The sequence below is a fragment of the Myotis daubentonii genome, chromosome 1, assembly GCF_963259705.1.
Source record: "Myotis daubentonii chromosome 1, mMyoDau2.1, whole genome shotgun sequence".
NCBI classification, from domain to species: Eukaryota; Metazoa; Chordata; class Mammalia; order Chiroptera; family Vespertilionidae; genus Myotis; species Myotis daubentonii.
This window is the reverse complement of record NC_081840.1, coordinates 10,651,927-10,678,329: the sequence shown is the minus strand read 5'-3', so window position 1 is coordinate 10,678,329 and position 26,403 is coordinate 10,651,927. Positions and strand designations below refer to the sequence as shown.

Genomic DNA, 26,403 nt, shown 5'->3' with positions numbered 1-26,403 from the left:
ATAGAGAAGGGTGTGATCCGGGCACTTTACGTACCTGCTCAGGTGTGTTTACTGCCGTCCACCATCACCTGCTCCTGCCCTAAGTGCCTTGTGGGCAGAGAGCGTGGTTTCATTACATGCTACAGAGAGAAAGGGCTGGGCACATGCTTAACAAATAGTCAGGAAATGTCTCATCTGGAAGGGGCTCTCAAAGAGGGTTATATCCCAGCTTTTCATTCAAAAAATACAATCATTCACTAAATAATTTGAAATACAGAAAAAACTATTTAATCTAAATGGTCAATAGTCTCACCACCTAAACATATTAGTCCTATGTAAACATTAAAAAAACATAACAACAATGATAGATGCACCCTTGTTGGTCGTGGGGTTTTTTTTGTGTGTGTGTGCTTTTTAAGAGAAAATGTAATGTGCAAAAAGTTGCCTTCCCTCCTACCTGGAACCCTCTGTCCTCCCTACTTTTTTTCTTGTGTGTCCTGCCAAAAATAGTTATGAAAATCTGAGCACATGAATGCATGTGTGTGTATACATACACACACACACATTATATATGATTAAATTTTTTTACATACATAGGACCCTACTTTCCTGCAACTTGTTTTTTTTTTTTTTCACTTCAGGAGGTGTATGGTCTGCATGCTTGTGTCCCCCCCAAATTCACATACTGACGTCCTACCCCCCAATGTGACGGTATGGGGAGGTGGGGCTGTGGGAGGGAATTAGGTCTTAGGGGCAGAGCCCTCACGCATGGGATTAGTGCCCTTATCAACGAGATCCCACAGAGCTCCCGGCCCCTTCCTCCATGTGAGGACATGGGAGGTCCATGACCTGCAAGAGATTCCCTCCGGGAGCCCCACTGGCACCTTGCCCTTGGACTTCCAGCCTCCAGAGCTGTGACAAATATATTTCTGCTCCTGCTAAGCCGCCCAGCTTGGGGCATTTTGCTATAGCTGCCCAAACGGACTAAGACAGAAGGCAACAAAATCCCAAAACCAGAATGCTTGCTCTGTACCCCTGCGCCATTACACACAACAGTCACCATTTTCTGCTGCTTCGATGAGAAGTTCCACAGCAGGCACTTCTAAGGGTGAACTTGTGGAGTCATATCACTTTTTTAAAAAAAAATACTTTTATTGATTTCAGAAAGGAAGGGAGAGAGAGACAGAAACATGAATGATGAGAGAGAATCATTGATTGGCTGCCTCCTGCACACCCCACACTGAGGGTCGAGCCCACAACCTGAACAGCATGTGCCCTGACCAGGAATCAAACCATGACCTCCAGGTTCATAGGTCGATGTTCAACCACTGAGCCACACTGGCCGGGCATATAACTTTTGACAGATACTGCCAATGCCCTCCCAGACGCTCCATCAGTGCACCCTGCCATGAAAACTGAGAGGGGGTATTTGTCTCACAACCTCTTTCCAGAACTGGATATTCTCAAATTCCTTCAGATTTGCCATGCAGACAAGTGACAAATGGTATCTTCTTGTTTTGATTTGAGCCTTTTGAAAATTATGAGTGAGGAGGTTTAAGTTACAGATGACAAAAAGAAAGACCTAGTAGCCCCTAACTGGCTAAAAGTCTACCCTGAGCTATTTCTAGAGATGTCGGATCTAGAACCGCCCGGAGGATGCCCTGACCCCCAGCACAAGGAGAGTCTGATGGCCAGCAGCCAATCTGCTTCCTGCTTCCCGTTCAGGGCACACCTGGGCCAGGGAGGCCCGGGGGAGGTGAGCGCCCCTCGGACCGGCCATCCCGAGGCCTGTTTCCTCTGCCAGACGGGGGAGTCTAGGCCCTGTCCCTGGCCCAGGAAGGCTGCTGCGTGCAGCTAGCAGATAAAGGAAGCATGGCCTCCACACTGCCCGAGGTGCCAGGGTTTTGCCTCCTGCTCACGTCCTCGCAAACCTCTCTTGTGCCTGAGAGCGAAGTGGTTCGTGCTGTGACTGGCCCTTCGCATTCCTCTCTCCCTGTGGCACTGGGCCTCTCTGCCCTGGGAAAGAAAGCTGGTCGGAGCAGGGAAGGGATCTCCTTCGATTCCCTTCCTGGGACCTCCCCAGGCAGGAACAGAGCAGGTGTCCCCCACGTGCCATGGGGGTGCGGGCACCTGATCTGGGGGGGTGGCTCGAAACCTGCTTCTCGCTGGCCCTGTGGCCTGGGGTGCCCTCCTCTAAGCCTGGCTGTCCTCACCTGAAGGGTGGAAATGACACCGACGTCTGCTTTGCCAAGCACACGGGACTGTGTTGGGCAGAGGACACCGTGTGCGTGCCGGGGCTTTGAAACCAAAGCGCCCACAGATGGAGGCTCTCAGGGAAGGTCCAGAGCCGGTGGCCGCTGCTCCGAAGGGAAGGCTCAGGGAGCAGCAGTCCCCAGACGGCCCTGCCCCTGCTCCGAGGTCCTCCTGCAGCCTCCACCGCCCACCCGAGCGGGCCAGGGCCACGCTGCTCCTCATGACACAGGCTGCGTCAAGGCTTCATCTCGATTGTGCAAAGATCTCTTTCATAAGCGTCTATTTATAACCAGCCAAACGAGATGTTCAGCGACGAGAACTCCAGGAACTTCATATTCGCTGGCAGGACCAGGGAGCACAGCTCTGCTTACTGGATTTTCTCAGCCAACAAATACTCCTCACACCTTAGAATGAAAAAGTAAAGTGGCCATTTCAAAGGGAATCATCCTACAATTGTTACATATTTCTCTACTACGTTCTTTAAAAAAAAAGAGAGAGTTAAATACAGTTCCACCTTTTCCCTTATCTCTCTGCCACTGTCACAGACATCGGACTAAGTCTGGCATCATAAGAACCTGTTCTGCCACTTACCACACTGAGACTTTAGGCAAATCATTTAACCTCTCTGTACCTATGTTTTGTCATCTACAAAAGTAAAGAGAATCAGAACTAACAAACAAAACAGGGACAGACTCATAGATAGAGAGCAGGCAAGCAGCTCTGGTGGGGGTGGGGCTGGGGGGATTGAGCAAAAAAGAGACTGGAACTCACAGACATGGACCACAGTGTGCTGATTGTGTGGACGAGGGGCGTGGGTGGAGGTGGAAGAGGATATGAGGAGATGGAAAAGATAAAATAAAACAAAGGGGAGAAAATAATTTTTTTTTAAAAAAAAAGCAAAGAGAATCAGAAAACCAAGTTTATCAGGAGTGTGGCTGCTTTGAGACTACCACACCCACAAGGCCCTATCTGCTTCAAGGTTAGTGCCTGGATTTGGAGAAAGCCGTCTTGTCCTCTGAGATATTTTTGGCTTCTTCCTAAATCTTGGCGAAATGCCAGGTGGCCGAATTTGCTGGCTACATGAGGCTCCCTGCTGTGGGCCTTATATAAATCCCTTGTGGGGTCCTTAAAGAACATAATTAAGGCCCCAGTGGAACTCATTACACCAACCACCCAAGCCCAGACCCAAGGGCTCTGTTCCAAGCAGGAAGCAAGCACCCCGCCACTGGGCTGAGGCTAAAAGCAGAGCAGAGAGAATGGAGGTGAAGACAACGAGCACCCCTGAGCCACCTGGCCAGTGAGGGCAACTTCCCTGCAGCCAGCTGGACACTCAGACCAACACCCCAACCAACCGGGCTTTGTCTCTCTAGACAGAAACCTTCAGGTGCTCACTTAAGAAAATGAAATCTAGCCCGGCTGGCATGGCTCAGTGGTTGAGAGCTGACCTATCAACCAGGAAGTCACGGTTCCATTCCCAGTCAGGACACATGCCCAAGTTGCGGGCTCGATCCCCAGTGTGGGGCATGCAGGAGGCAGCCAATCAATGATTCTCTTTCATGATGTTGCTATTTCTCTCTCTCTCTCTCTCTCTCTCTCTCTCTCTCTCTCTCTCTTCTCTCTCTCTTTCTCTCCCTCCCTCCCTCCCTCTCTGAAATCAATAAAAAAATCCTATATAATAACAAGGTGATATGCAAATTGACCCTAACAGCAGAACAACCAGAATGAATGCTCAACCAGTCACTATAAGGTGCACTGACCACCTCTTGGTCTCTTCCCCTGGCTGACAGGTTCTGATCGCCCAATGGCGAACGGGGAACCAGGGGTGGGTGGCGGGGGATGTGGGCAGTGCCAGGCCAAGGAACTCCACTGCTAATTACAGATGTAACCAGAATTTTAAAATTTTTAAAAAATTGATCTTAAAGATAAGAAGGGAGGAAGGGAGAGGGGAGAGAGGGAAGGGGAGGGTGAAAGATAAGAAGGGAGGGAGGGAGGGAGAGAGAGAAAGTGATATGAGAGAGAAACATCAACTGGTTGCCTCCCACATGAGCCTGAATGGAGGAGGAACCTGCAACCTGAGTATGTGCCCTGATCAGGAATCAAACCCGCCACCTTTTGGTGTACAGGATGATGCTCCAAACAGCCAGAGCCAGACACAATTTTTAATTACAAGAAGCCACATTCCTTTCCAAAAGGTAAATTTTAAAACGATGCTCTCGAACAGCCCCCACCACCCCCAGTTCCTGACCTGAGCCCATTGAACTGGTTTCCAGGTAAGGGCCTGACATTAACACCTGCTCCAAATATCCATCCACCGGTGGAGGAGGAGGCATTCATTTTAATAAACTACAATTCCTGACGTGGGAGATTTCCTCCCGGACACTCCTGTTCAACACAGGCTCATCCTCCAGATGTCAGGCTGGTCTGCTCCAATGGGAGTCCTCTATTGCCTTTATTTTCCCTGTTGAATCCAGAGTTTTAACGTGCAGTGGCTTGAACGTCACTATGGGCTGATGCCGAGTCAGGCTCAACCCCATTTGTTATGCCTCCAGAGGCATATTTCAATGCATCATTTTATTGACCATATAAAATGTGAATGAGGACAAGAAGGCACTCTCCCACACTAAAAAAATCCACAAACTAAGTTCTTCGGTAACAAGATGTATCAGAATGGATGTCATCCACAGTTGCAATGCAGTCTAGGAACGTTGCTAGGCTGTGACCGAGAAAATCTGCCTTTTTCTTTTCTTTTAAATGTTTTTAGTGATTTTTAGAGAAAGAGGAAGGGAGAAGAACAGAGAGACAGAAACACCGATGAGAGAGAAACATCATCGATGGGCTGCCTCCTGCATCCCCCCACTGGGGATCGAGCCTGAAACCTGGGCAGGTGCCCCAACTGGGAAATCAAACCAGCAACTTCTTGGTTCATGGTTCGATGAGCCACACCAGCCAGGCTAAATCCTCCCATTTCTAAAGAACAGACACAGACACAGACTGGGTTTCCATGTAGCCACTGATGCAGCCCTCCTGGGTCAGATGTATTGTTTTAGCCATCGTTATCTTTTAACTCACACATTAGTTTCAACCTAGTCATCTTAGGGACCCAAATAACTAGACCATGACTGAGTTTCTTAGGTTGTTAAAGTGACTAGATCAGAGTTCCTGCTGATGAATCAACAAAATGTTTGGAAATAAATATGAGGGGAAATGGACAGCCAACCAATTGGATGTCAAGGCCACAGCACCTGCCTGCCACCCAGATCCTCGACCCAAGCCTTACAATTTATACCTAAATTCTGGCTTCCCCAGGTGCCCAGGGCCAATCTCTAAGTACTTGGAGATGTGTGTCACAGAACCACTTGAATGTAATCGTCAATTAAATTATTAATGAGAGAACTATACAAATAAAAGCATCATGCTCTTTTATGTGGTAATAATTATTATAATAAGCAATGCAAATTGAATAATAAGAATTATCAGGACAGTTCAGTGATAAGCTAACAATTTCCGGCAATCAGACCAAACATCCCTGCTGAAGCTGTTTAATAAAGTAAATAGCAGCTTGTTTACACTTTTGTTGAGTTCAGCACACATACATCCAGAGGCTATTTATGTGTCCTGGGTAGAAGAGCTAAAAAAAGAAGTGGAAAATGGGCAAAGGACCTGAATAGACACTTCTCCAAAAAGGACATGCAGATGGCCAATAGACAAATGAAAAGATGTTCATGTCACTGATCACCAGAGAGATGCAAATTAAAACTGCAATGAGGTATCACCTCACATCTGCCAGAATGGCTACCATCAATAAATCAACAAACAGCAAGCCCTGGGGAGGATGTGGAGAAAAGGGAGCCCTAGTACACAACCGGTGGGAACTGACGGAGCCATTGTGGAAAACAGCATGGAGTTTCCTCAAAAAATTAAATACGGAACTGCCTTTTGTCCCAGCAATCCCACTTCTGGGAATATATCCTAAGAATCCCAAAACACCAAACAGAAAGAATGTATGGACCCTACGTTCATAGCAGTGTTATTTATTTACAATAGTCAAGATCTGGAAACAGCCCAAGTGCCCCTCTGTAGATGAGTGGATAAAAAAACCTGTGGTGCATTTACTCAACAGAATACTACGTGGCTGTAAAAAAGAAGGAACTCTTACCCTTTGATACAGCACGGATGGACCTGGAGAGCATTACACTAAGTGAAATAAGCCAGTCAGAGAAAGACAAATATCACATGATCTCACTAATATGTGAAATCTGAAGAACAAAATAAACTGACAAAATAGAACCAGAGGCATGGAACAGACTGAGAGATCTTAGAAGGGCGGGGGGACCGGATGAAAGAAGATGAGGAGATTAGCCAAGGAAAATATACACATAGCCCGTGAACAGACAACAGTGTGGTGAAAGCCATGGGTGGGGGTGGCAGGTGGCAGGGCTGGGTGGAGGTGGGCAAAGGAGGGAAAAATAGGGGACATCTATAATAGTGTCAACAATAAAAATATTAAAAAATATTTAAAGAAGTGAAAGCCAAGTAATAAAAAAGTGGAACTAGTTACACTGGGGGTAATTTAGATATTTCCCCATCTTAAGAAAACAATAAACCCTATCAATTGTCCTAGAATCAAATAACATAACTTATCCACACATACATATACACAGACATATATACCAACCTACACATATCATCTATAATAATAAAAGCGTAATATGCTAACTAGACCGGACAGCCGAACGGCCTTCCGGACATCCTTCTGGATGACCTTCCAAACGAAGCCAGGGCTGTGAGGGCTGAGCCCCTTGCACGAATTTGTGCATCAGGCCTCCAGTATATAGAGGTCTGATGCATGAAATATGTGCACTGGGGTGGGGGGTGGGGGCTCAGCCCAGCCCGTGCCCTCTCACAGTCCGGGAGCCCTCGGGGGATATCCGACTTCTGTGGAGGCAAGAGAGGTTCCTGCCACTGCTGCCACCGCCACTGCGCTTGCCAGCTGTGAGCCTAACTTCTGGCTGAGTGGTGCTCCCCCTGTGGGAGCGCACTGACCAGCAGGGGGCAGCTCCTGCTTTGAGCATCTGCCCTCCGGTGGTCAGTGTGTCCCAGTGGTTTCGCCGTGTTGATTTGCATATTAGCCTTTTGTTATATAGGGTAACACTGTAGATTCTTGTAACTACGGATAATGTTCCATTTGCATTCATGTGAGGGATAAAGTTAAATGCCATAGTAATAATGGGCCGTCACTATTTAGAAGCACTCATCCAGCACCTACCTACCTATCACTTAGCCACACAGGGCTCTGTAAACGAGGAGGCCATTTCCTTGTTTATCTGCGAGGGCCCTGCTGGAACTCTCCAGAAATCACTGTCCTTAGAGCTCAGCACTGCCCACTTCTCTACCCGTTCACCCAAGACTGATTCAGGAGAGGTATCCTTCACCGATCAAACTAATCCCAGGGACAGTCTGTTAACTCTCACTGCGCAATCGGGACCTTCCAGGAAAACCATTTCCTGCCTCCTTTTGTTCACCTGGAAAGATATGCATTATGTGTGAGGGCATGACATCCTCTGGTACACAAGAAAAAAACGTCGACGGTGGTGAGGCCTCCTCAGCTTCCAGCAAGAATAAAGGAATGGGGAAGAGCAGGTGTAACGTACTTGCTGTCAGATGTGCTCACCTCCCAAACAAACACACCTTCTATGCGGGTCTGAGTGTCAGGTACGAGCCCAGCTGTTCAGAGGCCACTGGACTGGGCTGGGGTGATACCATGCCTTTTACGTATTGACCAGGCCAGGGTGGATGCCATTCTCTCAAGGGGTACCAACTTCAACACAGCTCTTCCTCTCCCGTCCTGGGAGGTGCCCTGCTCCGAGTTCCAGTTGTTCCCTTGAGCCTAAACCTATGCCATTAAACAGAAAGTTCTTGTTTGTGCTGCGCGTGGTTGCCACCTCTCGCGGAGCTGCGAGCTTTGAGCACAGTCAAGACTCAGTCCCTGGTTAACGCCAAAATATCCATTTAAGAATTCCTGTGCCCACACCACATGCGAGAGTGAGAGTGATAGAAAGGGGGACACATAAGTAGATGCACTCCAGGGAGAGCACGGGCACAGGACAGCATCTTCCGTGGGGATGAGCCGCTCCCTCGCTACCTTGCGGGGGCCGGGCCTGCCAGGTTTTTGCCCGGAGACCCATGTGTGACTGTGAATTCTTACCCAGAATGCTGTGCACAGATGCCTGCTCATCTTTTCAAATGCTATTTCCCTTCTCCTTCAATCAGGAAAAAAAGTCTTTAAAACATTTTTTATATGTTTTGGTTGATTTTTTTTTTTAGAGAGAGAGGAAGGGGGAGGGATAGAGAGATAGAAACACCAATTGGTTGCCTCCTGCATGCTCCCTACTGGGGACTGAGCCCACAACCAGGGAATCCAACCGTGACCTCTTGGTCTATGGGCCCTCAACCGCTGAGCCACAAAGGCTGGGCAGGGAAAAAAGGCTTAATTGCTGGTAGGTCTTAACACTTGCTAATCTCCTTTCTAATAAGGAGGATAAGCCACAGGCTGCGGACCTCCAGCAAACAGTAGTAGGAGCCAGTGAGGAAGACAGAGAGGGAGGCGAGACTAACCCAGGAGAAAGGGTAAGGGAACCCACTCCAGCAAGTGCCCAGATGATTTTGCACGGCAATAAAATTTCAAAAATAGTTTCGGGGACAAGCATCGGTTGCCAACTTCTTGTTTTGCCAAGTAAGGATACTGAACTCACTATCGCGTGCTGATTTTCCTCTTTGCCTTGGACTCGGGGAAAGGTCATGTTTGACCACTTGCTTGTGCGTATATGTCTGTTCCCCCACCCGCACCCTCACCCCAACCTCAGCGTTACACTGTAAGCTCCAGCAGCCCACGTCAGAACTCCCTCTGCCCTCCACGCAGGAGGCCCCTTGAAATAGACAGGACTGAATCCAGAATCTGAGAATTATTACTTATTTCCTCATTTCACTTGAGAACTTTTTGCATTTCCTTATCTTCCTTCAGAGAATTTCTGTGAAACAGCCTTTCTAAGATGACTTAACTACAAAGCCATCTCAAAAAATAAAACACCGAAAAACAAACACACATCTTATACACTGGATTCATTTCAACCCTTGATAAGAAAGTAGTATAAATATATATGCTTCTTATGGAAATGAATTCTAATGAAAGGGTGTATTCGCACTTTCAGCCTCGGGGCCTGACCTACAATGGCCAAGAATGCATGTGCAAAGAATGTGAATGCCTTCTTCTGCAGAAGCAAATGACCAAAGACTTCCCATCCGTTCATCTTGACATAACCTATCCACAGCCAGCCAAGACGGCTGCTCTGAAGGAAACCAATTTGCAGACCCTGGACCAGAACCAGGACGTGCAGCAACAACTAAGGATTTAGATGGGTTTAGTTTCTGAATTCTTGGGAGACAATGGCCATATCTATTAATGTGTCCTGCACAATGCCTATTTGCCATGAACAGAAATCTCCCTTATCCCTTCACACCAGCACTCTGGATCCGGCCTCCTCATCCCTCACAAACAGCTTGCAAAGGGCCTTCTGGACAAACGAAGGAATTCACAGTCACCGTGTTATCTTTCAGGACACAGAGACTGACTCAGAAAGGTTTCAGATGAATTCTCAATTAAATAAAAATGGGTTTTAATTTCACTTCCCATTATCGGACAGGACCATACACTCTTAAGTAAGGACAATTATAGTCATTTTAAGAGCTACTCTAAACAGAGTGTTTCCTATCTGCCAAACACTCTGCCAAGTATTTTATGTGAATTATTTTATTTCGGCCAGGCCGGCATGGCTCAGTGGTTGAGCATCGACCTATGAACCTGGAGATCATGGTTCGATTCCCAGTTGGGGCACATGCCCAGGTTTGGGGCTCCATCCCCAGTAGGGGGCATGTGGGAGGCTGCCAATCAGTGATTCTCTCTCATCATGGATGTTTCTATCTCTTCCTCTCCCTTCCTTGCTGAAATCAATAAAAATATATATTTTTTTAAAAGAATAATTTTATTTAATTATCACACTGCCTCTGTAAGGTAAACATCATTCTCCCCATTTTACAGATGGGGAAATGGAGGCACAGGCGCTTACCTTATTGCCTAGGAATCCACAGCTCAGAAATCACACCCAAAGTCACTCAGCTAAAAAGAAGGACTGGAACCTGAAAGCAGGGCTTATATTCTCCCCCTAATATCCACGGCCTCCCCCAGGGACCCTGGGCCACTTCACGAAAACCGGTCCTGCCACAGGCCACAGCTTCTATGGTGCGTGCCCTGTGCATGGCTGTGCTTTGAAAACCTGGGTCACCCCCTCTTTCCTTGAAGCCAGTGTTGTTCCCTTGTTTTACAGTCCTGTTCAGGCTTTCTGCCCTCTCTCTCTCAGGGGCTCTAACTTTGGCCCTGGGGTCTTGACGCGCCCTGCAGCTAACCACCCAAAGTTATTCCATCCAATTAGACAAACCCCTTTCTCTCAGGATAGTGGTTGCCATTCCAAAATGGCTCATGATGGACCAAAACTCTGTACTTGTTTTACATAAACCGAGCTCTTCAGTGCTCACACGTTTCTTTTACCTGCTTCAGTTTGTGAGGACAATGGGACTAATGTCAACATGGGAGCTGCTCCCCGATTCTGTCGATGTCTCCCTTTGTCACTTCTGTGGCCCCCGGTCTCCCTGTATGTAGAATACCAACTCTCAGCCTACCATGTGAACATGACTGCAGTGACCAAGTGAGGTAGTAAAAATACTTTGAGAAAAAATTGATGCCGTCCGCAACGCAGGTGTGAACACCACACCTTTTCCAAACAGCACAGGTTACGGCAAATACTGGGCACCGACAAGGCCCAGCTTGGTTGGGTCCAGAAACTCTGTTACATATATGGGGATTTCCACTGAATTCAAATGCTTCCCAGAAACACCTAGAGCCCTTAGCTAAGGTTCTAACCGGGCAGCCAATCGGAAAAACCCCCGTGGGCCTATGAATTAGTCTTTGGGAGACTTTTTTGTTTTGTGTTTAACATTTGGGTCCCATGGCTGACTCAAGCATAACTTCCTTGGCGTTGAAGGAACTGGGAACTGAGATGAACTGCCCAGTTTTTAATTGCATTTGGCCTCTGTGTACCCCATGTTGTAAGTTCCCCGTCTGTCGGGGCACCGTGAGAACGATGATCTGTCACTGGCTAGTCTGAAAGCCTGGCTGGCGTGGCTCAGTGGTTGAGTGTCGATCTATGAAGCAGTAGGTCAAGGTTGGATTCCCAGTCAGGTCACATGCCCCGGTTGTGGGCTCAATGTTTCTCTCTCCCTCTCCCATCCTCTCTGAAATGAAATTATATATATATATATATATATATATATATATATATATATATATATATATATATTTTTTTTTTTTTTTTTTTTTTTTAAAGAGCTTTGGTGTCTGAGTTTAGGATTCCTAAGATAAAGGGTTCTAGCCTTCTAAGAATCTCAAATTCTCTCTCTCTCTCTCTCTCTCTCTCTCTCTCTCTCTCTCTCTCTCTGTGGCTTTTAAAATGGCTTAAATAATGAGAGCATCACAGGAAAATATATGGAATTGTGTTTGTAGACTACTTACATACCCTCTACCCTGTCCAGCTGCCTCTGCCTCTGGATGCATCAGACTCCATATTGAACATGGATTCCCTGCCCCCCCGCCCCTTCCTGGAGTCTCTCATTTTCTCCATTGCATTCATTCAGAGGACAAAAAAGACCTCGTAAATGTCATTTCATATTCCAAGCAATTTGCTATAGGCAACTACACCATTACATTGTACAAATAAATTTACATAAATCATTATTAGAATGCTTTATCTTAGCAACATTATTTGGTTCCCAGAGCACAAATTAAATGCATGCTTAAAGCAGAATATTTTAAAGTTATTCCTATATTGTTTATGAGATAGAATTAGAAATTTCCTTTTTCTTTCATAGTGGAATTTTTTTGTTGTTGTTTTCTTTGTACATTTAGAAACCACATCTATAATTTTCTAGGGAGGGGATGAGTTCTTGAAGCAAGCAATGCAATCGATGAGTCTGCCACATTTGGTTCATTTTCAGAGACTGTTCCCTTTGATTCCATGGGTTTGGTTTTGAACACTGATTAGGAAGGTCAGGAACCAGGGAAATTAATACCAGCTTGTGAGTCGATGGGTTTTTGTTTGATATTATTCTGCAAGCAAAAACTGGTCTTTGGTTGTGGTGCGGCTTTTTTTTTAAAAAAAATAAACAAATCTGTACATAAACTTCCTGAAAACAGAGCCTGGTTTTTCCTAGCTGTTTGTGTTGGGAGGGTGCCTGTTTGGACCAACTGCATAGCACATGGCAAGTCTTCACTGGCTAGAGTTTGACTCCACCCTAGATTTCTAAATGCGGTCTTTTCTCCCTATGCAAAACGCATGCCGGTTTAAAGCCAGCTGCACCGTCAACAGCAGGGGAGTGGGGACAGAAAGGGACTGGCGGGAATTCAGGAGACACACTACAGCCCCGGTCCTGCTCCTTTCCAGTTCTGGAGATGCATGGGGGGATCTGGTATCTTCGCTGCTTGTCTGGGTCCTAAGAGGCTGAACTCACCGCTCAGGGCTGCAACCTTCCCCCAGCTTGTGGTCTGGGAACAGAGTCCCAAGCCTGTGTCAGGAAAGTGCGGCCCCAAGGGGCCAAGGGCTCAACCTCGTGCCTACGAGCACAGCGTCAGGCCTGGAATCAGAACCGAGTGCTGTCCCTTGAGAGCCGTGTGATCATGAACAACTCAACTCTTTCTGCCTCCATTACCTCATTATCCGTAGTTACAAGAATCTATAGTGTTACCCTATATAATAAAAGGCTAATATGCAAAGTGTCCCCTCGAGAGTTTGACAGAGAGACCGGTAGTTCGATCGCTTGCTATGACATGTGCTGACGACGAGGGGGCGGCGTGGAACATGGCGGCGACCAGTGGTGGTGGTGGCGGCAGGGTGCTGAGGGAGCCAGAGAAGGAGGAGGCGGGGAGGTGGGGAACCTGATCAGCCCTGATTGCAGGGCAGGCCTAGGGACCCTACCCATGCAGGAATTTTGTGCACTGGGCCTCTAGTCTGAAAATACAGAGATTACTCGTACCTACCTCACAAGTTTGGAGATTGAATGAAGCAACGGAGGCAAAAGCTTAGAACAGTGTCTGACACTTAGAAAAAGCTTAGTAAACAGGAAGTAATAATCTCAAAAGATGACCAGTGGGGTCAAACTGGGGTGATCACATAATCTACAGTCTACACCCAGATGTTTCTGGGTGTGAAAGGGAGGACTGTATAATTATGTTGGGTTAACTGGCAAATGCTAGGACAGTCCCGGGCGTGTGTGACTACCCAGACGCCAGCCCACTGCCATTCAAGATGTGATAAAGAAATTAAGTAACAATTGTATCTTAAGATATTTTACAACTCATGATACCTTTCAAAGCGCCTTCATACATCTTACTTGCACCTTTAATAAACTATGTAGCCCAGCCGGTATGGCTCAATGGTTGAGCATTGACCTAGGAATCAGAAGGTCATGGTTCCATTCCCAATCAGGGCACATGCCTGGGTTGTGGGCTCGATCCCTAGTCGGGAGCGTGCAGGAGGCAGGCGAACAATGATTCTCTCTCATCATTGATGTTTCTATCTCTCCCTCTCCCTTCCTCTCTGAAATAAAAAAATCTTTTTTAATATAATAAACTATGTGAAAAAATTATAGGGCTGGGTTCCTGACCCTTTAATAATGACCAAACATGTGGCAAGCATAGAAAAAGTATGGGGTTTCCCCCAGTGACACAGTATTACAGGGACTGTGGGGGCCCCTAGAAATCCTCTGCTCTGCCCTACTTCCCAGCCTCGGGGAAGCGAGACAGGGTCATGTGACTAATTCTGGCCAATGGGCTGTGGCTGTAAAGCTGGTTTGGGTCATTTCCAGGCTAAGGCAGTTAAGAATGAGTGTGTGTTCTCAACTTTTCCCCCACACATTGCAGCAGCCAGGAAGCCGTGTTTGAAGACGTAGGTGTCACAAGAGGGAGGAAGCTTGGAACCTCATAACACTGGCTACAGGCAGGCACACTCGTGGCTGCCGATCCAGGCTCTGCCTCCAGGAAGGCCCAAGCTCCGGGGTCAGCGGGACTCAGCTGCAGGAGCACCTGAGCGTGCGGGACAGTGGACTGTGGCCTGACAGGAAGAGCAGGTGCCTCAGAAGACAGCTCTCAGCACTATCTTCAAGACCCAGGCCAGCGAAAGCCACCACTGCTTTATCCAAGAGCACCCTTGGAAAAGAGCCAGGCGTGGGCAGCATGTACTTGGCCATCTCGGGGCTAATCAGAGCATGTGCTCCCCATCCCTGACTGTGGTCCCTCATGCAGCCCTGAGACTCCCCTGACTTCCGGCTTTCGGAACTCTCTAGATACGCTCTCAGCATCAACTTATAAACACGTGTCCTTGGCTTATGCTCCCTACCTGTCAATTCCACTCCTCAGCCCAGAATAGCACCTTGTGAATCACCAGGTACTGGCCTCACACGATCCCTGGTTCATCCCAAGGCCTTTTCAAGCCACACCTGCCAGGCAGAGCTTGGAGGGAAGGGGTGCAGGTGTGTAAGAGAAGAGTCAATAATCAGGTATACAGGCAGAGGCCGGTGTGGACAAACCCAAAGAAGCAGAAAAGGCCAGCAAAGTGGCAGCCAAAGCCAGGGCTGCGGTGACAATGACTGCTGTCCCTGAAGGAAGCTGCCAGCCAAGGCCCCACCATAACAGGGCAGGTGAGAATCAGGGTCCTAGTCCAGGCAGCCAGGGCCCCCGTTACCTGGGCTCACTGCGGGCTCATTCTCATCTTCCCACCCAGGCGCCAAGCTGCTCCTCTCCCCGCCTCCTGGCCTAATGATCCACAGTGATAAAGCCCAGCCCACGCCCTCCCTCTTCCATGGATTCTTCCCTAGTTATTTCAGTTCCAGTCCTAAAAGTCTCTCAATTCCCTGAACCAGAGAGCTACCTTCACTGCCCAGCCCCAGCCCCACATGGCAACACCATGTGCCACCCTCTCATGAGTGGGTGGGCCCTGGGTTTGTGGCTAAGCTGTGAGCCCCAGGTCTGTCCCAGGAACACATATTTTAGCCCCATCTGACCTGAGAACACATAAGCCATACTCAATAATACTTATGACCTCCATTAAAAGGTATAACATAAGAAGGATTAATTCGAGTAATACTGGTATGTGGTCAGATGAGAAAGAAAATGATTTAGAGGAACTACGGTAGAATCCAGTTTCCACACGAAAAATTCCCAGCGAGATTCCCTTTGCTTTGTGTGCCTATGAAATGCACCCAAACTTCAAATGAAGATGTGATTCGATGTTTTCATTATCTTAATGCCTAAATTGGATTGACCACATTGCCAGTCTGATCAGCTGCATAAATTGATCATTAAGAAGATTGGGAGGGAGAGGGGCGGATACCAGTTGATGGAGACGATCAATTTGGCATCTGCATTTACATGTGGAATAGCGTTGGTATTTCATTTATTCAGTGCAGTCGCTGTGAGGTGTAAGCGAGCTGGTGAAGACCGACCGTGGTTACCTGAGTCAGAATGGGTCCAGGAAACCGAGGTCAGCATTGCTCCAGTCACGGGAAGGACAGAGAAGCCTCCATTGTCACCGGAACCGCCGTCTTCTGGGAGATGATGCTTCTAGTGGCTGGTGGAGAGGAGCAGAAGGAAGATGGGGTTAGAGCCGAGGAGGAGAGAGGACCCTCTCAGCCACAGTGAATGCCATCTCTGGCCGGGCTCTAAAAGATGCCACACTTCAGTGACAGCGCCGACTGCAACAGCACCTCTTTGTTGCTTGGAAAGTTTATTGAAGCGCCGGGTCTTTCACGATGGAGTGTTCTTGAAACTGCCTCACGGGGCACAAAAGGACCCAGAGATGTGAAAACGCATGCCATAGACACTGTGAGATTATCTTCTGTTACTACAACTGCTATTGAGACATTTGTGAGATCGCTTTATTTTACTATGGTTGCCGCTGAAACACTTGTGTGGATGAAGGAGAGACCTCAGAGCACCAACAAGCACTGTAAGCCAGTGCTGAACCACGTGGACCGGCCTTCATCCACCGGGTAGGCCAGGTCCACAGGCGCAAACTCAAGGACTCTCTATCCTGCTGCTGGAAAAGAAAATGACTCCGGCTCTACTCCTGGGGGAAACGGTCCCCTCTAGCTAAAGCTCACTAAATGGGCTGCAAGCTTTTGAGCCACAGTTTAACCCATAATCTTGCAAAATAGGAAAGTTGGTACATGGGGTGGATTGCATCATAATTGGATGGAAGGTATTTTTATTTATTTATTTTTTGGGGCCTTCACCTCAAGGAAGACAGATCAATAGACGGTCTACTAAAAGCAGTGGTATTACCCGATGAGGTTAGTGTGAGAATCCTAGGAAATAAATCCACTGAATCAGAGGTTCCCAAATGATAGTCCCTGGAATAGCAGCATGAGCATCCCCATGAGTTTGTTGGAAATGCAAATTCTCGGCCCCCACCCAAGACCACCTGAATCTGAATATTTGGAGGTGGGCTCCAGCGATCTGTTTTAAGAAGCCCTTCAAGTGATTCTGATCTTTCATTTATCCACCCATCCAAAGACATCCAGTCTGTTGTTGTAAACCAAAATTCTCCTACCCTGATGCATGTTACACTTCAATTAAGGGCAAAGTACTGAGCTGGGGATTGGAAGGAAGATGGAAGGGTCACAGAGAGAAGATGATGGGATGGCCACCTTGGAGAAATGTATTGTCCACTGTGGGAGATAAGACATGTATGTAGGTAACTCAAATACAGACAGACTGTGTTATTTTCTGTAACAAACAGAAGGTTTCAGAAGAGACATTTGTTTCTGGTGGAGGTGAGGAGGGGGGCAGATAGGAGACAGCATCAAGACAATAACAATACTAATGGGCCTTGAGTTTTGACCAGGAGGACCAAGCAATAACTTAAGCAAAGACCCAGAGAGGAGCAAGCATGAAGGCTATTCAGGGTGCATGGAGTAGCCAGGTCTGGCTGATACTGGAGACACGTGGAAGGTGATCCAGGTGAGACAAAAACACTTTCAAGTACAAACAGGTAAATGCTAGGCGCCTGTGGCATCTGTTGTTTATGTTTAGAAATTGGCATCTAATAAATCAGGGGACGCAAAGGTTTCTGAACCCAGCTTGCTTTTCTGTCCTTTCTGTACTGCATTTTCTTGAAGGGAGCTTAAAGGAGCAACTGTGGAAGGTTTGCCCAGGAGGAAGACACGAAAGAACATTTTAAAGTAGGCACAGGACTCTGGATGTCACTGTAGCCTCAGGCCATTCTGCAAAGGGGCAGAATCTTACCAGACCTAAGAAGCCCCTGAGGACATCTATGGGTTTAGCTTTATAAAACAACTCAAGGGAATAGTGGTGTGCCTTAGTCACAGGGAAAAGTTAAAGGATTGGAGAGGAGAAATGGATGAGGGTAGTCCAAAGGTACAGATTTCCAGTTATAAATAAGTCAAGGGAATGTAATGTACAGCACGATGACAACAATTAATAATATTCTGTCGCATATTTGAAAGTTTCTAAGAGGGTAGATCTTAAAAGTTCTCAGCACATACAAAAATGTTGTAACTATGTAAGGTAATGAATGTTAACTAGACTTATTATGATCATCTCGCAATATATACAAATAGCAGATCATTATGTCGTACACCAGAAACTAATATTTGTCATATGTCAATTATACCTCAATTTAAAAATATTGAAATCATGTTAAAAATGTTAAACCGATACTCAAGATCTCCAAGTAGAGAAAAATAATTTTCATGATCCAGAAGGTATGGCTTGCCCAGCCAGCATGACTCAGTGGTTGAGCATTGACCTATGAACCAGGAGGTCAGGGTTGCGGGCTCCATCCCCAGTGTGGGGCATGCAGGAGGCAGCCAATCAATGATTCTATCTCATCCTTGATGTTTCTATCCCTCTCTCCCTCTCACTTCCTCTCTGAAATCAATAAAAAAAAATTTTTTTAAAAAGAAGGTATGGTATTTGCTTCTAGAAAACTAATATAAATAGAATGCTTTCTTTCCTGATGCTGCCAAATGAATGATGGGATACTGAAAATGTGTGTGATGTCACACAAGGATCTGATGGAAACAAAGCTGGATTCAGTATTGGTGATATCTGGTTGCTCATCCCAGCTCTGCCATTTGGCCATTGAGTCATCATGGGCAAGGCATTCAACCCTCTACACCTCAGTGTTTCCTCAATCAAGAAACAGAGGCACTGGCCCTAACCGGTTTGGCTCAGTGGATAGAGCGTTGGCCTGTGGACTAAAGGGTCCCAGGTTTGATTCTGGTCAAGGGCATGTACCTTGGTTGTGGACACATTCCCAGTGGGGGTGTCCAGGAGGCAGCTGATCGATGTTTCTAACTCTCTATCCCTCTCCCTTCCTGTCTGTAAAAAAAAAAATCAATAAAATATATTTTAAAAAAGAAACAGAGGCACTGGCTTGCCCCAACTCCTTTGAAATTTAAATAAGAAAATACACATGAAGTTGCTGTGAAAATGATAAAGTTGCCATACGACACAGAAGTATAGAATTATCCTACTCCTTGAGACATTTGGGTACTAATTAACACTTGTTACTGTGTTTGGCCTTTGAAAATATAGAAATAAAATGTTTCTTATGCCCTTGAGACTCCTTTTAAATATTTGCAGATATAGCACTTCTAAGGAGCAAACTTGGCATCAACCAAAGCACTCTCCCATGAAACACTTCACGGCGATTTTTTTACTTGTGATTTTGTTTTTAATTTCATTCCTCTGACCACGATGGGGGATCCAGTTATCTCTCAGCCGCGCCTGGGGAGCACAGCTCAGTCTTCAGCGACACAGACATATACGATGGCGATAATTTATCATCTCTGCAGTAGTGTCGTCCCAGATGGACCATTTACTGATTTATTTCCATATGTAACTGGCAGAGAGATTAATCAGGCTTCCAACTTGGAAACCCGAATTGCGCTTTATTTCCTGAACTGGCTAACTCTAGACAAGAGGAAGTACACAATCATACAGAAAACCAAGAGTTCCCCTTCCAAAGCCTGCTGACCTCCAATGCCTTCACACACACACACACACACACACACACACACACACACACACACAGCTTGTTCCTCCTGTCAACTCGGAGGGCTGGTTCTTTCCTTAGATACTCATGGGCTTCCCATAGGAGCTGAGTCTAATAGAACTGCGGGCACCATGAGCCCAGAAACCTTAATGCCAATCAGGTCCAGTTGCAGCCACACTCCCCTCCCCGTGTGCAAGCTCAGGCTCATATTTCTGAGACTGAAGAGATCCCTTTGCCACGGCACTGCACCCAGCTGGCCCCGCTGTGCGGTGCCCGGGCCCTGGAAAGTATGCGCTTTCTTTTTTCCACTCTTTTTAAGGGTCTGAACTTGGCTGAATTCAGCAGCTGCCATAACGTCAGCCAGGCGATGGCTAATGACCTGCTAGCATTGCTCCCAGTCCACCCCCACCCCCAGGTCAGCTCCCAGTCCACTTTTGTTAACTCTACCCCCGTGATATTACCTTTTAGCAAAGAGTATTAATGGGACTGTTGTCACCGGACAGTGTTTACATACGGAAAACCAGCCAATCGCAACACAGGGCGGAAAGCACCAGCTGACTGTGACATCTCACGTGGAACCCAAGGCTTTGGGCAGGAAGGCTCAGTACACAGGGCCATGGGGATATTTTTTTTTAATCCTCACCCAAGGAGATGTTTTTATTGAATTATTTTTTCTTTATAGACAGAGCTAGGGAGAGAAACACCGATCGACTGCCTCCCACACTGACCGGGAATCAAACCTGAAATCTTTTGTTGTATGGGATGATGCACCAACCAACTGAGCCATCAGCCAGGGCAGAACCATGTAGAGCTATAACTGGCTCCCCGCACACCTGGGTCACTCACCCCCGAGTGGCTTTGGCACAGGCACTTAGTTTGGGTTCACAGTTCTCTTCTCTGTAGTTTGAGTTTACTCTATCAGGTTCCTCCTGGCTCTAAAATCTCGTGATACTATGAATATGGGGGGGGGGTGGATCAGCCATCCCCTTGGTTTCTGTGTTGAGATGATGCCACACAGCCAGAAGTTTGGAAGCCTCTGAAAGTGGCTGAATCGGTCCAGATGCTGGGGGCTGAGACAGACAGAGCCACGGGAAGCTCAGTACCCAACAGACTCTCCTCCAGCAGAGAGCATGAGCGCTGGAAGGTTGCACAGCTTTACAAGTTTTTAAGAACGCGATGCAATACAACAGTTCGGAGGACTGTTCTAGGGATGGCAAAAGCTACAAGGTGCCGAAGTCATGGACCTTTCTCCTTCGTACACTGACATCTCAGTTAAGAAGAGACACAACTGATCTGAATACAGTGAAAGAAGTGCTATCATTGAAGACGAAGAAACTGTGATGGGAACATGGAAGTTGGAAAAACGCTCCTGACGAGGGAAGAGGGGAAGAGCTGTAAGGTTGTATGGAGGACGTGGAATCTAAGCTGGGTCTTACAAAGCAAAGATGGGGGGGAAGGCGTTGGACGGATACACCAGCGAGAGCAAAGGCCGAGGGCTTCCTGGCCAGCCCAGGACAGGGTACCTGGTGCCTAGGGCAGCCACGGGATGCTCCAGGGGAAGAGGGCTAGTGGGAGGGAAGGCTGGGCTGGCGCCAGTGTGGAAAGCCCTGGACGCCAACCTGCAGGCTCGCTCATGCCCCATGCCCCGTGCCCACCGAGAACCATCAGAAGTTCCGGAGCAGTCGAGACTCCGAGTGAGCTACACCTCAGGAAGTTGATTCTGGCAATTCCGTTACCATTTAAGACTGGTAATAAGATCTGTCTGTACCTTCATTTTTCTCTTATTCATTCCATGCTGCCACTATTTGGGAATCCCTCACATTTATTTTTTTTCCAAATCAATTTCCTGGCCCTTCAAATGGAAGCAATTGAATTTCCTACGAGCACTGCCAGGATTTAAATTTGAATGACTGATTCGGCCTGGGGCTTGGCATTTAGGTGTATGTGGTTTTTCTATTCTTACAAAAGAGTTAAGTAACACGGCACAGACTGGTGGACTTTTGTTTTGTTTTTTTACACTGGAAAATATTTCCGGGTGGTGAAAAAATATATACCAACGTCCCAACTGTTGGAAGGGCCTGCCTGCTCTAATACTCCCAAACAGACAAACGTTGACCTAGTCATCAAAGTAGCTCATCGAAGCCCTGGCCAGGTTGCTCAGTTGGTTAGAGCGTCATCCCCATGTGCCAAGGTTGTGGGTTCGACCCCTGGTTAGGGCACATACAAGAATCAACCAATGAATGCATAAATAAGTGGAACAACAATCAATGTTTTTTTCTCTCTCATCAATAAATTTTAAAAAAATTTAAGTAGTTCATTGAAACTTTGCTGATTTCCGGTTTCGAAGCCCAAGGTTTCCAGGGCCGCTCCAAGTACTAATAGCAGAATGTGATGTAAGCCCTCACACCAATGGCATCTGGCTCCTCTGCCCTGGGGGGCCAAGCACAGGTGGTTTCCTGCAGCTGTCACAGCGAGAAGCTGACCACCACCACACACAGGGCCCGAGCCAGGCGAGCCAGGGCACGGGGGAGCGGTCTGCAAGCCTGTCCTCCCCTGGCTCCCAAAGATGGGCTGGAGCCTCAAAACTCCACAGGGATGCGTGTGGGAGTAGGCAGGCGAGACTCCGAGAAAGGGGCTGCTCTTTGGTATGAGCCACCATTGAAAAAAATCCCCCTTAGAAGACACACACTTCACTTCCCATCTCTGGGTGGCTCAGACTACAGATGGGCATAAATGGGAAGCTTCAACATTAGTTTCACTTTGGGTCACCTTATTTAGAAAGGCAAATCGTGTCTATCCACTGGGGCGTCAGCTATTCTAGGGTTCAGGTCCCTGATTTATAATGAAAAATCTGTTCCATCCCTCCATATTACCAGGGAATGCGGGAAGCTCCAGACAATACCCAACCCCCATGTTCTCTTAAAATCTAATCAAACAGTTAATGTGAGGGACATGTAGTAGATGCTGTAGGCAGCTCCCCGTGCACAGAGAAAACAGTCTCACACACTACAAAAGAGTTGCGTGTCTCAGGCGCCACTTTTTGTAAAAGTCCACCTATGGTCAGAAAACGAATCCTCCTCACAAGAACAGGTTAGCTTAAATTACCATGCCATTTCACATTCTCTTCACTGATACATGACCAACGAAACTATAAGGTAAGTGCAGGCTTAAACTGAATAATGGGCATATAAGAATATTTTGACATTAAAAACTCAGTCTAAATTGAACTACAACATACTTGAAAGCTCCTGCAATCATACCACGCGCATTGAAATCTATTAACCTAATACCCTGCTATTCAAAAGCAGAGGTCTGGCATGTAAATAAATACCCATTTGAACACTTCTCCTAAATTACTTAACTGTACGATTTGATTGCAAAGTCACCCATTTACAAAGTCTATCATCTTTACTTGGTTGCTCTCAGCACTCAAGTCTTATCAGGTTACAATGTGGCAGCATAACATAAACACAGAGACCAGCATATGGTACCAAAAAGTAGCAGCCAATGTCAAAGACAAACCAGGGTCATCCCGGGAAAGATATTTACATAAGCATTCCGAAAAGACAATGGAGCCCCAATTCCCCTCTAGCTGCTCACCCAATCAACCTCTCTGCGTCTCACCTGACCATTTTTACAGAAAAGCAATTTCTACAATGATACATTCAAAGACCTTAGTTGCCATAAACTCAGAAGCAAAGATTCTGTTGCACATTAGAATTGCTTTAAGACTCGGCTGTCTTCAACCTGAGCTTTCATTCCTTACCCATTACTGATGCCCCCCACTCCTCTACAAAATTAGCTTCCCTGGCAATATCCTTCTTAAAGATGTCACCGGCCACGGCCGTTTTCTTACCTTTGTAACTCACATTGGTTTCCGTTGATGCTATTTACCCAAGCAAGGGCAATTGCTTGCCTGGAATCTTGCAACTTTCAACTTTGTCCCGATTTTGCTGTCGTGGTGAGGAGGGGGGAATGCCAAAGCCCCCAGTGCATCTCTCAGCTGAATCTGAGCTGTATTTTAAATTCTTTTACACTTACTTAATATAGTGTGTGCTGCCTGTCCACTGATGCGATATCAGAAACCTGCAAGCTACTATTTCTGCAACTGTGTCACTGTAGATAGTCTGAAACATGTACGTCGCTGTTGCCATGGAAACAAACACAGCTAGGGTAGAGTGCCACGCTGTGTTAATTCCTTCACCCATGAACCCCAGGGGAAGGCTAACATTCATCTTCTTTCTCCTTTAGTCTCACACTGCTTTAATATATTTTTTTTAGCATTATCAAATGATGTACTAAATGCACAGGGTACACCTGAAAATCCGGACGGCTGAAATGAGCCGTGTCCAACCTAGCGGGCTGGGGATCTGCTTCAGGTGGGGCCGCTAGGCAATAGATCCTTTCACCAACTTCTCCTGGGAGAGATGGAGAAGTTTCCTGCTTTTAAAACAGTGCGGGCAGGACAAAAAAAAAAAAAAAAAAGGGTGCGTATCTTGTCTCATCTAAGAACAGTTATTGCGGAATCGCACCAGAATAAAGATGCCATCAGCATTGTGCCTTATTGGTTCTGTGAAAGGCAGAGGGAGGTTTTGCAAACTTTCTGAAGTGGATCCCAGCTAAGAGTTCTTTGCCCTTTCACCGAGAGCTGCACACGCAGGCTGCAAACCCAGTAGTTTTAATTAGCCAAAAGCATGCACCCTCACCAGGGCTTCGCCTGTCCCCACCGGGTCTGTTTCTAAACTTACTGAAGAAGGTATTAGAATGAGTGACAAGATGGACATCTGACATCATTCAGAAAGAAATGTGATTTCTCCCGGAATCTGAAAATTCTCTCATTTGCTGCAAGCTCAACTCTTTGACCTTATCCAATGTTTGGATGGGTGCAGGGAAGTCAGGCTCTCTCAGTACACCTAAAAGCCACCATGTGTAGATGCTGGTGCACTGGGCTGTCTTCTGATTATTCAAACCGGTACGCCACTTTAAATAATGGGGTTATTCAACACGGTAGACACAAGTAAGCTGTTCAAAATCTTAATTACATCCTATCCCTTGGGCTAGTTAATAATATTCAATCCAGATGAAAATGGCCACACTTTAGATTTGCATGCTGATGTGCTTCAACTTGAATATAATTTTCGCACTAAACCATCAATTGTAGGCTTTGAAAGTGCAGATCTGCGACTCTCAACTGGCATTTAAAAAAAAAGAAGAAAGAAACCACTACTTTATTTGTGGGAATTATGGCTAAATTATCCCACCAAAGCTAAGCCAAAATTTCCCATTATTTTCTAAACTGGGCCATGCTTGGATATATACTATGACAATAATAATGAACTCATCCCTAAAGAGAAAGCAAAACAGAAAAGAGATACACAAACCTTGCTGGTAAGAGAGATTACTTATTTTTTTATAGCAATCTCAAATGATGTGAGGGTCCAGGAGCAAGCTGGTCGTGGAGCAGTAGCAGGGCAGACACAGATGACTCTGTAGCTAATCATGACCAGTACTTACAAACTCAAGGAGCAGAACCACAGCCAGAGAAGCGATTGCGCCTTACACGCACTTTACATGTCTGCACCAGGCATTTTCACGTGGGCCATCCCATTTGACTATCACAGGTTATACTGTGAATTCGCGTGGCGAGTATCAACAGTCTCATCTCACGGTAGAGAGCACCGAGGTTCCGAGGACCAGTGACTGGCCCACGGTCACACATTAAGCAGCAGAACCCTGTCCCTGTGGCCTGATCTAGTGCTCGGGCCGTGTGCCACGCTGTCTCTAGGTTCCTCACACATGCAGATGGTTGTAAAGGACTTAAAATAACTTAAAAAATAACTTAAAAAAAACGGGACAGATATGCGTATCAGATAAATTAGTGCAGATGTTAACTATGGCTGGTGGTTAAGCTCATGCTCCTCTCTGATCTCGTCCGCCCAACTTTCTTCTCCCAAGGGTGGGAGGAGAGGAACCAGCCTACAGACTGAGTTCAGCACCGGCCCCAAAGCAGGTCATCTCAGCTCACAAAGCCCTGAACCCCTCCCTTCCTTCCCAGACACCCCAGGCCTGAGTGCCACTCCTCGAAGAGAGGAAAGATGGTTGGAAGTCCCTTGGGAGAAAGGAGGTGAAAGCAGGGCTGGGAGCAACAAGCAGCAGCAATAAAGTGTTATCCTCCTGTGATAGTTAATTTCATGTGTATATATGCATTTATACATATGTGTGTGTATTTTGTCTGTCTGTATGCATGCATGTGTGTACATATGCACATGGGTATGTGTGTGTGTGTATGCATGTATGTACATATATCGTACTAGTCATGCCTCTCCAGGAAATTCTCACACACTTCCCTGAGGAAGCGAGTAATCGGAAGTGGATTCCGTCGTGATCTGGGTTATGCATGACCCCTTCTTCAGGTTGAACATCAGACTCATTTCGTTACCCTCGACAGCAAGGGTGAAACGGATTTGGTCATGCTGCATTTTGGGGAATGAGGACTTCCTAGAAGTAAATTTTTCCGGACTACTGACTTCATTCCAGGTGCTCCTGAGGCAGCAGGAGGCTTCCTGAGTGGCAGTGTTCTGGGGAGACCTCCCAGAGGGAGGGGGGAAACAGGGTGCCTTCCCGCAAATGCTCCAACTCAAGTCAGTGACTTGGTCCCTTTTGATAAAAACTTTCCAAAATGGACTGTGTAAGAAAACAACGAATCGGGCAAAGTACACAGCACGTGCTTTAGCCTGTTCTAGTTTTCCTGGCTGGCCTCACACACATTATGATACCGAGTTCTCAGAAGCCATGCAAGCGTAGGCGGGAGGGGAGGAGGTCACCCACACAGGAGCAGGCCCCACACACTTGTGGTTTCCTAAGCCTCGTATTTACATTTTCATTTTCTCTGGCCTCCGCTTGCCCCTCCCTGGCTGTCGGGGTACCAGCTGGCCTTCCCACCACGCAAAGTGGCCTGGCTCTCGCTGTTCCCTCCCTATTTTGATTCACA

The 26,403-nt window shown here is 46.9% G+C and overlaps 1 protein-coding gene across 1 annotated transcript in view; it reads right to left on the bottom strand.

The window, feature by feature from the left end:
* The window catches only part of FOXN3 (forkhead box N3), a 361,722-nt gene that overhangs the window by 259,469 nt on the left and 75,850 nt on the right, over window positions 1-26,403 (bottom strand). Inside the window, exon 2 of the mRNA XM_059688361.1 lies at window positions 15,847-15,962. The gene's annotated coding sequence lies outside the window, so the exon portion shown is untranslated. The remainder of the gene's footprint in view (window positions 1-15,846; window positions 15,963-26,403) is intronic.